This window comes from Saprolegnia parasitica, assembly GCF_000151545.1.
Source record: "Saprolegnia parasitica CBS 223.65 unplaced genomic scaffold supercont2.19, whole genome shotgun sequence".
NCBI lineage: Eukaryota > Oomycota > Saprolegniomycetes > Saprolegniales > Saprolegniaceae > Saprolegnia > Saprolegnia parasitica.
This window is the reverse complement of record NW_012156413.1, coordinates 285290-286565: the sequence shown is the minus strand read 5'-3', so window position 1 is coordinate 286565 and position 1276 is coordinate 285290. Positions and strand designations below refer to the sequence as shown.

Here is a 1276-nt window from a genome sequence, read left to right as displayed (position 1 = left end):
ACAAATTGCTACCTGTTCTTCCTCATTCGACGCATGCGGGTAAAAAGCCGCACTATTTTGTACGATTTTTTACACATGGACCTAGTAGCACGATTTGTCAAATTTGAAGTGCAATATTACACGATGCAAATATTGAAACGATTATTTGAACTATTCTTTTGGAGCTCCCGCGCTGTCCTCTATCTATGCACCGATTATGAGCGAATTTTTATTTCAGACTCATTTCGACACTCGGCCCTGCCTGCGTCGCTATTTTGATAAAAACAGCATTTTCCAGATAGCAATTCAGATAGCAATTCGGCGGTTAAAAATTGGACCTAGATCGAACTACCTTTAAAAAAGTCACGCGTAACCTGATGGCGTATCGTGGTCAACAAAGCATGTATCACTGAATTGAAAATCACCTCAAGGTCGATAAATGGACACGAGGTGCCCGCGTCGTCGAGAGTTATTAATAGTGGATATGCCTACACTAATTCGTACTACGAGTGAAATCGACACAAAAGCATATTTATTGTGTACGTAGCGGGTGAAAGCGTGACATGCAGGATCTTGAGAAGAGACTTTCTATTATGAGTACAAAGTACGGTCGTATCCGCGTGATCGTTGTTGTTGGAGTGAGCCTATTTCGACATTATTTCCGACATGTTTCTTCTTTGTTCACGAGATTGTAAAGACGCATGAGAAAAACGAGTGAAAAATCTGCGTGTCGTGGTAGAATTGCTATGGTGTAATTTAAGAAAAGGAATAGGAGAAACTAACGCAGAAAGACACTGTGCTCACTCCATAATGTTGCGTCCGTAATGAATTGGTGGTTTGTTTCGAAGAAGACATTGTGTTTGACAAGTCATGGCGTGGACGTTTGGCTGAATGAAGGCAAATGAAATGTTGTAAAAGCGATAGAAAGGTGTGGTATGGAATATCAAGTATGAGAGTGTTTGAATCGAGTGCGAAAAATGAAAAGGAAAGGCCCCAACCGGGGATCGAACCCGGGACCTCCTGCACCCGAAGCAGGAATCATACCGCTAGACCATTAGGGCTTCTTCTTATATATTTATTTTTCCCATTCATCAAGTGGTCAATACACGCTACTAAACTATCTTTCTCACACACTTTAAACATCACATGACGCTCCAATACGTCCTCTCGCACCCTACGACGCACATCTACCATAGAAAACAAATACGTCACAAGCGCACGCTTTGTTCTTTACTCAAAAAACTGTTTTCAAACCAGCTGCATCAATACATTGCTTCCACTTCATTCGACTTCAACA

General features: G+C 41.5%; 1 non-coding gene across 1 annotated transcript; it reads right to left on the bottom strand.

The window, feature by feature from the left end:
• Positions 1 to 968: 968 nt before the first annotated feature.
• SPRG_30065 lies at positions 969 to 1040 on the bottom strand. The gene has a single exon. It is a non-coding gene; the product is annotated as a tRNA-Pro (tRNA).
• Between the last annotated feature and the right edge of the window lie 236 nt (positions 1041 to 1276).